The 14,476-nt window shown below is 42.5% G+C and overlaps 1 pseudogene; it reads left to right on the forward strand.

The window, feature by feature from the left end:
- The first annotated feature begins 283 nt into the window (after positions 1-283).
- Positions 284-8,919, forward strand: LOC147084477 (uncharacterized; annotated as a pseudogene).
- Positions 8,920-14,476: the final 5,557 nt, after the last annotated feature.

Raw genomic sequence — 14,476 nt, forward strand, 5'->3', positions numbered from 1 at the left:
GTGTATTGCAAGCAGGAAGTTGGTGTAAGTGTGATAATAAAATCAGTGCAATCTGATTGTGGATAGCAATAGATGTTTTATTGTTGGTTAAAGCAAGAATGCAAACAGCAAAAGATGCTTTTGACCCATCGACATCTGAGTTGTGGGCCCAGCACGCTTTCGCTGCGCCACTCCACTGCCTGTTGGTGTTTGGTTCCCGGCTGGTGTTTAGGTTCCGATGCCCCACAGTGCTTTGTGTGTGCGAGACAAATTTCAGCATCCAGGCTGTGCTGAAAGCTATAGCATGGCCCTCAAACAGCCCAGAGACCGGGACCCCACAGCACCCGTGTTGGCGAGCTCACATGGCTACACAATGTCACAAGGACACTCAGTATTACACCACGCACAATCGGACAGACACAAAATGACACACAGAAAACCAGCAAGAGTCTTTCTGGCCACACAAAGGGAGGGATGGAGAAAGACACTGAAGAAACCAAAGAGAGAGAGAGAGAGGCAGACCGAATAACAGGAGGGAGAGACAGAGACTGAGGGAAAACCGAGACTGCGAGAGAAACAGAGAGGAAGATAGACAGACATCGGAAACGGAGACTGAGATGAAGAGAGAGACTTACGTGAAGGTGCTTTCTTCGGTGTAAAAATATTCCCTGTTGTATAAAGGTGTTCCCTGTTGTATGAATGTGTTCCCTGTTGTGTAAAGGTGTTGCCTGTTGTTGACAGATGTTGTCTACTTTGTAAAGCAGTTGGCTATTGCTAATGTGTTTCCTGTTATGTAAAGGTTCTCCGTTTTGGGTAATGGTATTCCCTGTTGTTTAAAGTTATTCCCTGTTGTATAAAGGTGTTCCCTGTTGTATGAATGTGTTCCCTGTTGTGTAATGATGTTCTCTGTTGTATAGCAAGCCCACGGACAACCTCACGATGCTTCACTTCTCCAGCTTCCACCCTAACCACGTTAAAGAAGCCATCCCCTATGGACAAGCCCTGCGAATACACAGGATCTGCTCAGACGAGGAGGAACGCGATGGACACCTACAGACACTGAAAGACGCCCTTGTAAGAACGGGATATGACGCTCGACTCGTCGATCGACAGTTCCGACGGGCCACAGCGAAAAATCGCATAGACCTCCTCAGAAAACAAACACGGGACACAACCAACAGAGTACCCTTCGTCTTCCAGTACTTCCCCGGAGCGGAGAAACTACGCCATGTTCTTTGCAGCCTTCAACATGTCATCGATGACGACGAAAACCTCGCTAAGGCCATCCCCACGCCTCCACTACTCGCTTTCAAACAGCCGCCTAACCTCAAACAGACCATCGTTTGCAGCAAATTACCCAGCTTCCAGGAGAACAGCGACCATGACACCACACAACCCTGCCACAGCAACCTCTGCAAGACATGCCAGATCATCAACACAGATACCATCATCACACGTGAGGACACCACCCACCAGGTACATGGTACATACTCATGTGACTCGGCCAACGTTGTCTACCTCATACGTTGCAGGAAAGGATGCCCCGGAGCATGGTACATCGGCGAGACCATGCAGACGCTGCGACAACGGATGAACGGACACCGCGCAACAATCACCAGGCAGGAATGTTCCCTCCCAGTCAGGGAACACTTCAGCAGTCAAGGACATTCAGCCTCCGATCTTCGGGTAAGCATTCTCCAAGGTGGCCTTTGAGACACACGACAACGCAAAATCGTCGAGCAGAAACTAATAGCCAAGTTCCGCACCCATGAGGACGGCCTTAACCGAGATCTTGGGTTCATGTCACGCTACATGTAACCCCACCTGATGCAGGGTCATCCAGACTCGAGTCGACATTGGCTGTTCTCTCTACACAGATGCGGCCGGACCTGCTGTGATTTCCAGCCAAAAAAAATGTTTTTTGTCTGTTTTTTTGTTTTTCATACAGACCCCAGCATCTGCAATATTTGACCCCTTGTGACCCCACCTCATTGTTCTTTGATGTAATGTTTCCCTGATTGACTGTTTGGACACCATTCACACCTTTGACTGCTGTGATTATCTCCCTGCCGAGGTGCGATAAATGGCAGTTGGAAAGGTTACCTGTAAACATCTGACATGATTCTCTGACTATATAACCTGTGTCTTTATGCATTTCTCCACTTCACCTGAAGAAGGAGCAGCGCTCCGAAAGCTTGTGATTTCAAATAAAGCTGTTGGACTATAACCTGGTGTTGTGTGATTTCTTACATTTGTCCACCCCAGTCCAACTCCGGCATCTCCACACCTTGTATAAAGGTGTTCCCTGTTGTATGAATGTGTTCCCTGTTGTGTAAAGGTGTTGCCTGTTCCGTAAATGTTTCCCTGCTCTGTAAATGCGTTCCCTGTTGTGTAAATGTGTCCTGTGTTACTGTCCGTCTCCTCACTGTGACAATGTTCTAGGGCTTCACACTGGCCTAGACCACCATCTGGTGGTGGAGAGGCGGCGCTGCAGGAATGGGTTGAGAGAAAGGGGAAGGCCAAGGCTGCTGCAAGTTTGCAAAATTTGCAGCTTATGTTGCTGCGAATAAAGTGACTTGAAAGTTGTTTTACACGTTTTTTGTTTTTTGCAAGAAGGAAGTTGCTGTAAGTAAAGCGTACAGTGTGATTAAAAAGACCTGCCGCATTGAGCCTGAAATTTACCATAATTGTAAGTGGAGGGAACAATAGGGACTATTTGCCCTCCGAATCACAGCTTCCTCACACTAATGGTATAAAAAGCACATCTGACTCTCATCCTGAACACAGAGTGCAGATCACCACCTTTTCATACAGAACAGATCTTCTCTTAACCTTGTCTTAATGTAAGATTCACTGTCTGGATATGTTAGATTGAAGAAACATACTCGTGTTATATTAATCGGATTGGAGCACAGGAGCAAATGGGAGGGGCTGTTGAACCGGCAAGTTTGGAAGGGCGAACGGGGAAACGACGGAGAGATGGTGGCTGCGAGAGTGACAGCAATGGGGGGCGCGGTCGATAGATTGCAAGAAATGGAAGAAACAAAAATGTAAAAGTGGTGCATATCTGAATAAGTGAGAGGCAGCAGGTGTGGAGACGAGTGAGTGAACGAGCTGAATTCAGTTGGTTGGGTGGCGGTGTTTGTCGTGTTCGGTGTGGGGTTGAGCCCAATTATGGACCTGCGGAAATTCTGCAAGTCGGATCTGCTTGTCAATAACAACTGAAGGGAAAGGTGAAGATGTGACATAATTCTGAAAGAAAGCACCACGCCTGCACGGTTTACTGCTGTTGGTAAAGCAACGAAATTTATGAATGAGTGATACTCGAACCAACGAGCGCCGAAAATACTGGATTATAAATCCAGCGCATTAGACCGATAGGACACGTTACCACATCAATCCACTTCGGCTTCTGCAACTAGAAACTGGTGATTGAAATGTGTCTTGGTCTTGTAAATAAAAGTGGAAAAGAAAGGAAATTAGATTCATGGACGGCAATCTCTCTTCTGATGCAACCCACCAGATCAGAAGAAGCTACCTGTTCACAGGGCAACACTAACAAATAGATGTTTGTTGAAACACACCCATTGTAAATGTTAGTCATAATTTATTCCTGTTGTGTATTGCAAGCAGGAAGTTGGTGTAAGTGAGATTAAAAAATAAGAATGGTTCCCACCCATCGACCACTGGGTTACGGGCCCAATACTTTTCCGCTGCGCCACTCTGCTGACAGCTGGTGCTTAGTTCCCGGCTGTTATTTGGGTTCCGATGTCCAACAGTGCTGTTGTTGCAAGACAGATTTCCGCATCCAGGCTGTGTTGCAAGCTATAGCATGGCCCTCAAACAGCCCAGAGACCCTGACACCGCAACACCCTTGTTGGCAGGCTCACATGGCTACACAATGTCAGAAGGACACTCAGTATTACTCCACTGGCAATGGGACAGACACAGAATGACACACAGAAAACCAGCAATGGACTTTCAGGCCACACATGGGGCCACTGAGGAAACCAAAGAGAGACAGACAAACATGCATTGTATGAAAATGTTGTCTTTGATTCCATGAAATGAACAGTGGTGAGCATACTGCTGCTGCCTTCCTGCTTCCAATGGGAACAATCGCTTCATCGATCAGTCTTCTGCCAGGCAGCATGGATATTCTACTTCCCTTATACCAATATTCCAAGTGCAGCGTTCTTGCCATGAAAATCCAGCTGGAAAATAGGCCACAGTAGATAATCCATTCTGAAAACCCTTTTCTACACTTTCCTCAGTTTTACACATACATGGATTAGAATGGAAAGCTTAAACAATAACAATTGCCAGAGAACTTCAGCTTCCTTGTATTGCTCTGCACCCTGATCACGTGACAACAACCAACCAATCACATAGAGCGGCGTGAGAACGCCCCCATTGAATGTGTCCAATCAGGGCCTGAGGATTGAGCTACTCCGTCACAATCAGCTGCAGTACGTTGGAGGACTCAGCTGTGAGCGGATGACTTGTTGCTGTCGCTGGCGCCACGGCCGAGAAGCGAGCAGCCCCTGCAATCTCTTGTTTTCAGCCAAATGCTAGAGGTATGAATTTCTAATCACAGAATCTTTGACGTGAACTGATTTGGTTGCTGTGTTTGAATGCGGTTTAGTGCTTCGCACGGGCATTGTGCCTTTCTTTTTGAGTGCGGTTGTCAGTGTGTGATCGGTTAACGTTTTAAGACTGAAACGAAGTGCAATGTCTGATTCAAACTGCTGCCGCATATGGGGCTCTGCCAAATTGAGGCCATTCGACACTACGAACGGGATTCAAATTGCCTTTTCTCTCGTGTGTTGCTTATACGGCCGCGTAGTACGAACTGAAGAGGCAACCCTGGCCGACGGTTCACCGAGCAATATGCTCCTAACCGCGTACCTTTCTGAGTCCCCTGAGAATATACAGTTTTGGGTGTGTGAGGGAGCATAAAAAGACCCTAGTGGGTTTTGGCATCACGAGACCCAGTATGTGGTTCCTATGTCGAGTCGACGTGCCCTGATACAATCTTACCACGTGCCCGCGCATTTGGGAGGGTATAATTTATATTACATTATAGCTGACACCTGCTAGTGGCCCAGCATGGCCAGAGAGATCCACGAGTATTGGCGCCTATGTCTACCTTGCCTCCAAACGGGAATCGGGGGTCACATACATTTACGTATGGGGCACGCCCGGCGGCCCAGGGGACCCTGGACGCACTTACAAATGGATTTCACAGGACCCCTACCCCCCAGCAGCGGGTATAACCATGTCTTTGTAGTCATCGACCTTTTTACCCGTTGGGTCGAGGCCTTCCCCACTAGGAGGAATACAGCCGACGCAGCTGCGAAAATCCTAGCGATGGAAGTCATTCCCCGATGGGGGTTGCATTACCAGATAGATTCCGACCAGGGAACCCACTTCACCGGCAAGGCCATGAAACAGGCTTTAGCCCTCCTGGGGGTTCGAGAACATTTCCACATCCCTTACCATCCGCAATCCTCAGGAATGGTGGAAGGGATGAACCGTACTTTAAAACAGTCTGTGACTAAGGCCATTTTACAGACCAGAAAGTGCTGGCATGCAGTCCTCCCCGCCATTCTTTGGGGCACACGTGCCACGCCAGCCAAAGACACTGGCTTAAAACCGTTCGAACTAATGACTGGACGAGCTATGGTGTTACCACAAGACGCAACCCCTCAGGGTACGGGGGACACTTCCCATTTCCAGACAACACTCCTGATCTACCTACGCCTGATCAGTGAGGCCAATCAGGCCAAACACTTTCGGGTTCAACACTTACAAGAGGCACATGATGTCAAAAGACAAAGGGGAATTTGGGAAGCGCCCCTTTGTGTAGGACAGTGGGTGAGGGTTCAGCGACCGGTTCGCGTTACCTTTGAGCCACGGTGGGATGGGCCCTTCCAGCTCCTCCTAAGTACAGGAACCACCGTTTGCCAACAGGAAAAATTAGATGTAAGATGGAGACACTGGAGCCAGACCAATTCAGTGATGGAGCCTGGGGGAGAGATTTCTCCATCGCTCGGGGACCCTATGATTAAAAGGAAATAATAACGAATATTGACCTCTCTTTTCTCCCCTATATTTGATCAGGACCGGATTTAGAACGACTAAGTCGATTCTTCGGGTCGCTATTCTACCTGTCTCTTTCTTACAGATGTGTGGGCCCGACCTCTTTGCTGCGACCACTTCCGGGGATGTCGACCTTTCGATGGTCCAGTTTTTCGACTTAACCAGAGATCCTGCGAACTCTCACTACTATACGACTCTAACCTTCCTCGGAACTCATCCCTTGACTCTAGAGTTCCGATTATCTCCCTTTTGTGGTAGGACTACCGGACCCCTCGTTCCAGATCCCAACAAAACTCAGAATCTTTTATTTACCCTACCCCATGCAGAGGAGATAGACCGGTTCCGAGACACAGCTTCTCTTTGGGAACCGCTGATGTCGGGACTGGAGGACCTTCCCTAGGGGATATCCACCCCCTTTTATAGGCCCCTCCTGCCTCCGAAGGAGGACAGTGCAACCTCTCTTCACATATTCCCGTCCGGCGGCTGCTAGCCATCACCGAATTACGATAAGTCAGGTAAGTTACACTGAGCCACTGTCACAAGGCCACCGCCTCTGCCTCAACGCCACATATGAAGTAGCCTTAACCCCGCTCCGAGTCTTGCGCACACAGCTAAGAATAGGACAGACGGAAAGGGGGCCGGAGACGGACAGAGGGTCAGAGGGAGAGAGAGAGAGAGCCTGCTGGTTAACATAAGCTAGTGCCGAGACTGCTAAACGAACTGGACTCCTTATGACTGGCGGTGGTATAGGATAACGATGGGGCGGCTTATCTTGGGAATGATAGAGTTACTGTTCGGTGAACAAACAAAACCCACCATGGCAGTGGAGTGCTGCGTCGACCGGCCGGGAGCCCCCTTTTTCTGTGAGATGACCACTGGTCCACACAAAACACACAAGGGGGTCTGTACCAGTAAATCACAGGAAGGAAGGACAGGATATGCTGCCACAATAATGCGGGGCGCTGGCACCCCTACTGTACGCCCACCCTAGAGAGATGTCAAACTTTCGGGATTTCAGAACAATACGAGGAGCCCGGGCTACCACCTGTGATTGACTGCTACTGGGGAGCCCCACACACACACCCGCCCCCAGTGTTTTCCATGACACCATCCTCCCCGGAGTGCGAGCCACTGACCTGCACCCCCACACCCATGACAGAGGGGCCTGCTAGTGTGCTGGTGTTCACCCGTACTGGGGATATATTGTATGATAAGGTGCGTCATGAATTAGTGTCAGTGGTGCTGAACCTGGCCAACACCGCCCTGCCTGCTTGGTGTTCGCCACAAACTCAACAGTTACACCAATGCTTTCTAACACAGGTATTGAAACAATGCGTGGATCGTAGCGGAGGCAGATACAGACATAAAAGCCGGCGGGTATGGTGACGTAAGAGACATTTAGTTAATGATGCAGAGGCGGTCTTTAACACCGGCACATCGGTTGTTAACACCATTGATCTGCCTACCAAAGATCAGAAGGTCTGTGATCAGGGTTCCCACATTAAAGCCATCTTATAAAAGCAGAATAAGAATGAGGGCCAAGCGTTAAAGGAGGACCAGATATTAATTGTATACCTCCAGGATATAGCTACTGTATTAGAAACACACGCGCAGATTATAAATAACATAATTAAAGAGGAATATAGTGCCTCACAGCAGGCAGCAGCAATCGACGTTTGCAGCACATTTGGGAATTGGATAGTGGAGCAAACCTGAGGAAACTTGGAACAGATACAGGCAGGGGAGGTACCCCTTTGGATTACCAACCAACAGTTAAATGCAACCCTGACCCACGGACATGCTGGGGCGGGTACGCCCAAACTTCACTTAAGTAGCCTCAATATGACAGTTTGTGAATTCCGAGCCATGGTACCAGTATACCCCACGAAGGTCGAATGCAAACCAGACGCGGGGGTCTCCTGGATTTAGATTTGGTCGTCCCTGTGATGACACCGGAGACACAAGGGCGGGAGGTATATCAGGTACAAAATATTGGTATACTAAATATGGCATACATACATCTTACCACAATATGTTAACTTACGCAGTGATGGTGAAAGAAAACCGGATGGGTATCAAGCTGGAAGGATGTGCCACCAGACATGCCATCATCATGTGCCCGCATGCAATCAGCCAAAGCCCGCAAGCCCAATGTGGTTTCAATAACACAGGCATGGAGATTAACTGCACCATGGAGGCACTGGACGCAGCCTCAAAGCCCACCCAGGTGGCATACGCTGGTAAAGGCAAATACTGTGTAACCACCAACTTGGAGACGTTTGAGTATGCAAATCTAACTTGCAACATCCCCAGTCCAGAGTTTTGCTTCACACCAGCAGTTCTGGTACGGACTGGATACGAGGAGTTGGTGGACATATTGCAGTTTAATATTACCTCTCTTCACGTGTCTGAAGACATCAAGTGTTGATTGTGGAACTACATCAGCACCTTTCAGTATCCTATACCCCGACTGCCCGAACACCTGAGAAAGTTACGGAAGGAGATACGGCTCTCCCAAAAGGTGTACTACACTCTGCAACAACGGAAAACGGATTTGAAGAAAGACATCGACGCGATGAAGGTGACCACATGGGTGGATGACATTTGGGACTAAATATAGAGATCCATTCATGGATCCGACTGATTTCACATGTATTAGTCGTGGTGCAGTTAGTAATTGCCCTGACCTTGTTCTGTATGACGTGCAGGAAATGTCAAGGGACTCGGGTGAAACAAATGGGAAAACAAGTTGTTAAAACTGCTAATGCTTGTATTGCTCTTACTCCAAGCGTTTCAGATGATGACTTTAACAACTTGTTGGAAAAATCAAGTGTATGAATAATGAAGCAATCGTAGAATGAATCAGGTAATGCCTAAATATTAACTTCACTCATCTGACACATGTCTGGTGCCTCGATGGGTGTCCACCCCAACAGGATTCATACCAGACCATATGCAGCAAATTTGCGGCCTACCTGGAATAGCCAAAGGCCTGGGGCCGGGAGATGGGGGGAAGTGTAGAACAATTTTGTGGGGGGGGGCTGCGGTTTACAGGGAAATCTTCATCATTCGTGCTATTTGACCTGGGAAAAGCTATATGCATTTCTGACATACTATCAACCCACCAGCTTATCACAATATCGTAGCGTAGAGAGCACACCCTCCAACGCGGCTTTAATGGTCCTTTCCGGGGGTTGGAAGGGGGAACTGAAGGGTCCAGCTTGTTATGTCATATTGCATTGCAAATGACTATTATTTTGCAAAGTGATATTCCATTGCAGCGTGCTATTGCATTGCAAATGCCGATTATATTACTCAGCGATATTCCACTGCAACTTTCTATTGCATTGCAAAGGACGTTCATATTACAAAGTGATCTCCACTGCAATGTTGCATTGCATTGCAAATTACTATTATGTTGCAATGTGATGTTCCATTGCAAAGTCCTATTGCATTGCAAATGTGCTATCGCATTGAAAATGAATAGTATATAGCAAACCGATATTCCATTGCAATGTTCTACTGCATTGCAAATGCCGAGCGTATTGCAAAGAGGTATTCCATTGCAATGTGCTATTGCATTGCAAAGGAATATAATATTGCACGTTAATATTCCATTGCAATGTTTTATTGCATTGCAAATGACTATTATATTGCAAAGTGATATTCCATTGCAATGTTCTATTGCATTGCAAATTACTAATATATTGCAAAGTGACTTTCTGTTGCAATGTGCTATTGCATTGCAAATGACGATCACATTGCAAGGCAATATTCTATTGCATTGCAACTGACTATTATATTGCAAGGTTATATTTCATTGCATTGTTCTTTTGCTTTGCAAATATCGAATATGTTGCAGTGATATTCCGTTGCAATGTGCAATTGCATTGCAAATGACTACTATATTGCAAAGTCATGTTCGATTGCAATGATCTATTGCATTGCAAATGACGTTTATGTTGCAGCGATATTCTATTGCAATGTGCCATTGTATTGCAAATGAAAATAATATTGCCACTTGATATTACATTGCAGTGCGGTATTGCATTGCAATTACTGATTATATTACTGAGCGATATTCCACTGCAATATTCTATTGCATTGCAAATGACGATCATATTGCAAAGCGATATTCCATTGCAATGTTCTATGGCATTGCAAATGACTACTGTATTGCAAACTGATATTCCATTGCAATGTTCTATTGCATTGGTATAACTATTATATTGCAAAAGTTATATTCCATTGCAATATTATATTGCATTGCAAATGACGATTATATTGCAAACTGATATTCTATTGCAATGTTTCATTGCATTGCAATGACTATAATAATGCAAATTGATATGCCATTGCCATGTTCTATTGCACTGCAACTGACGATAATATTGCAGTATTATTCCCTTGCAATGTGCAATTTCGTTGCAACTGACTATTAAATTACAACGTTATATTTCATTGCAATGTTCTATTGTATTGCAAATGACATTCTTTTTGCAAAATGATATTCCATTGCAATGTTCCATTGCACGGCAATGACTTTTCTGTTGCAACAAAATATTCTATATCAATGTTCTTTTGCATTGCAAATGATGAATCTTTTGCAGTGATATTCCATTGCACTGTTCTGTTGCAGTGCAAATGACTTTCATATTGCAAAGCGATATTCCATTGCAGTGTCCTGTTGCAATGCAAATGAATATAATATTGCAAGTTAAAATTCCATTGCAATGTTCTATTGCATTGCAAATGAACATTATATTGCAAAGTGATATTCCATTTCAATGTTCTATTGCATTGCCAAGTAAATTTATACTGGAAAGTGATATTCCACTGCAATGTGCTATTCCATTGCAAATGCCTATTATATTGCAAAGCGATAGTCCATTGCAATGTCCTGTTGCATTTCAAATGAAAATAATATTGCAAGTTAAAATTCCATTGCTATGTTCTATTGCATTGCAAATTAATATTATATTGCAAACTGGTATTCCATTGCAATGTTCCATTACACTGCAATAACTATTCTGTTGCAAAGAAGTATTCTATATCAATGTTCTATTGCATTGCAAATGACGATTGTTTTGTGATATTCCATTGCAATGTTCTATTGCATTGCAAATGAATATCGTATTGTAAAGAGATATTACATTGCAATGTTCTATTACATTGCAAAATTATATTATATGGGAAAGTGATATTCCATTGCAATTTCCTATTGCATTGCAAATGGTGATCACGTTGTAAGGCAATATTCCAATGCAATGTGGTATTGATTTGCAAATGACTATGATATTGACAAGGGATTTTTCTTTGCAATATTGTATTGCATTGCAAATAACTTTCATATTGCAAAGAGATATTCCATTGCAATGTTCTATTGCATTGCAAATGACTACTATATTGCAAACTGATGTTTCATCGCAATGTTCTATTGCATTGCAAATGACGAATAAACTGCAGTGACATTCTATTGCAATATTCTATTGCATTGCAAATGATGATTATACTGCAGTGAGGCTCCATTAAAATGTGCAATATCATTGCAAATTACTATTATATTGCAAGGTGATATTGCATTGCCATGTTCTATTGCATTGCAAATGAATATAATATTGCAAGTTAATAATGCATTGCAATGTTCTATTGCATTGCAAATGACTATTATATTGCCAAATGATATTCCATTGCTATGGTCTATTGCATTGCAAATTACTAATATATTGCAAATTTATATTCAATTGCAATGTTCCATTGCATTGCAACTGACGATCGCATTGCAAGGCAATGTTCCACTTCAATTTGCTATTGCATTGCAAATGTCAACATATAGCAAAGTGTTATTCCATTGTAATGTTCTACTGCAATGCAAATGACGATCATATTGGAAAGATATATTCCATTGCAATTTACTATTGTATTGCAAATGACTTTTATATTGCAAGGCATTAGTCCTTTGCAATGTCATATAGCATTGCAAATGACTATTATATTGCAAAATGATATTCAGTTGCAATGTTATAGTGCATTGCAAACGACTATTATATTGCAGTGTGATCTTAGATTGCAACATGCTATTGATTTGCAAATGACTATTATATTGCAAAGTGATACTCCATTACAATGTGCTATTGCATTTCAAATGGCTATTATATTGCAAAGAGATACTCCATTGCAATAGTCTACTGCATTGTAAATCACGATTATATTGCAAATTTGTATTCCATTGCAATGTGCTATTGCATTGCAAATGACAATTATATTGCAAAGCGATATTCCGTTACAATGTGGGATTGCATTGCAAATGACTAGTATATTGCAAATTGATATTCCATTGCAATGTTTTATTGCATTGCAAATGACTATTATATTGCAAATTCATATTTCATTGCACTGTACAATTCCATTGCAAATGACTATTATATTGTGAACTGATATTCCATTGCAATGTTCTATTGCATTGCTAATGGTGATTATATTGCAAAGTGATATTTCATTGAATGTGCTGTTGTATTGCAAAAGACGATTATATTGCAAAGTGATATTCCATTTCTTTCCTCTATTGCATTGCATATTGACTATTATATTGCAACGTGATATTAGATTGCAATCTGCTATTGCATTGGAAATGACTATTATATTGCAAAGGGAGATTCCACTCCAAAGCACTAATATATTACAAAGTCATATTCCATTTTAATTTAATTTTATGCAATGCAAATGACTATTATATTGCAAACAGATATTCCATTGCAATATTCTATTGCAATGTAAAAGACGATATAGCAAGGTGATTTTCCATTGCAATGTGCTATTGCATTGCAAATGACGATTATATTGCAAAGCGATATTCCATTACAATGTGCTATCGCATTGCAAAAAACTATTATATTGCAAAGAGATATTCCATTGCAGTGTTCTATTGCAGTGCAAATGATGATTATATTTCAAACTGATATTACATTGCAATATTCTATTGCATTGCAAATGATGATTATATCATAGAGTGATTTTCCATTACAGTATGCTATTGCATTGGAAATTACTATTATATTGCAAACTGATATGCCATTGCAATTTCCTATTGCATTGCATGTGATGATTATATTGCAATGTGATATTGCAATGTGCTAATGCATTGCAAATGACAATTATATTGCAAAGTGATATTCCATTGCAATCTTCTGTTGCATTGCAAATTATGGTTATATTTCAAAGCGATATTCCATTGCAATGATCTATTGCATTGCAAATGACTACGATATTTTAAAGTGAAATTCAATTGCAATGTTCTATTGCATTGCAAATGATGATTGTATTTCAAAGCAATAGTCCATTGCTATGTGCTAATGTATTGTAAATGACTATTATATTGCAAAGTGATATCCCATTGAAATGTGCTGTTGCATTTCCATTGACGAGTATATTGCAAAGCGATATTCCATTGCAATGTGCTATTTCACTGTAATTGACGATTATATTGCAAAGTGATTTTCTAGTGCAATGTGCTATTTCATTGCAAATGACGATTATATTGCAAACCGATATTCCATTGCAATGTGCTATTGAATTGTAAATTAATATTGTATTGCAAAGTGATATTCCATTTCAATATTCTATTGCATTGCAAATGACGGTAATATTGCAATGTCATATTCCAATGCAATGTTCACTTGCATTGCAAATGACTGTTATATTGCTAAGCGATATTCCATTGCAATGTTCTGTTGTATTACAAATGACTACGATATTGTTAAGTGATTTTCCATTGCAATGTTCTATCACATATCAAATGACGATTACATTGCAAAGCGATATTCCATTGCTATGTGCTATTGCATTACAAATGACCATTATATTTCAGTGATATTCCATTGCAATGTTCTATTGTGTTACAAATGGCTACGCTATTATTTAGTGCTATTCCATTGCAATGGCTATTGCATTGCAAATGACTGATATATTGCAAGGTCAGATTCCATTGCAAGTGCAGATTCCACTCCAAATCACTATTATATTGCAAATGGGATATTCAATTGCAATCTTCTATTGAATTGCAAATTACTATTATATTGCAAAGTGATATTCCATTGCAATGTCCTATTGCATTGCATGACTATTATCTGGCAAAGTGATACTGCTTTGCAATTTTCTACTACATTGAAAGTGACTGTTATATTAAAAAGTGATGTTCCCTTTTAATGTCCAGTTGTTCTATTGCATTGCAAATGACGATTATGTTTCAAAGCAATATTCCAGTGCAATGATCTAATGCATTGCAAATGACTATGATACTGCTAAGTGATATTCCATTGAATTGTTCTATTGCATTTCTAATGACTGTTATATTGCAAAATGATATTCCAGTGCAGTGTTCTATTGCACTGCAAAT

The sequence above is a fragment of the Somniosus microcephalus genome, unplaced genomic scaffold (assembly GCF_052327205.1).
Source record: "Somniosus microcephalus isolate GS21.2 unplaced genomic scaffold, FLI_Smic_1.0 unresolved_chr9, whole genome shotgun sequence".
Taxonomy (NCBI): Eukaryota; Metazoa; Chordata; class Chondrichthyes; order Squaliformes; family Somniosidae; genus Somniosus; species Somniosus microcephalus.